Below are 399 nucleotides of genomic sequence, written 5' to 3'. Positions count from 1 at the left end.
TTTTCCCCCACTTAACCTAATCTCAAAGTTCATCTGTGTTGTAACACATGACAGTTGCCATTTGTCCTATTTTGCTCTCCGTTGCTGTGATCTAACACAGGACCAACTTACACAGCCGGTCACAGTCTGTCACTGAGGGCAGGAACGCAAGCAGGAACAGAGGCAGGAACCGTGGAGGAAGTCACTGGCTGGCTCGCTCCGCTACTTTCCCTACATGCCCCAGGCACCTGCCCAGGGATGGCACTGCCCACAGTGGGTTAAGCCTTCCTCCCCCATCAATCATTAAACAAGAAAATGGCCGAGTGCATGCCTTTAATCCCAGCACTTGGGAGGCAGAGGCAGGCGGATCTCTGTGAGTTCGAGACCAGCCTGGTCTACAAGAGCTAGTTCCAGGACAGG

Source organism: Microtus ochrogaster (assembly GCF_000317375.1).
Source record: "Microtus ochrogaster isolate Prairie Vole_2 chromosome 14 unlocalized genomic scaffold, MicOch1.0 chr14_random_1, whole genome shotgun sequence".
Lineage (NCBI taxonomy): Eukaryota > Metazoa > Chordata > Mammalia > Rodentia > Cricetidae > Microtus > Microtus ochrogaster.
This window is presented reverse-complemented; position numbering follows the sequence as displayed.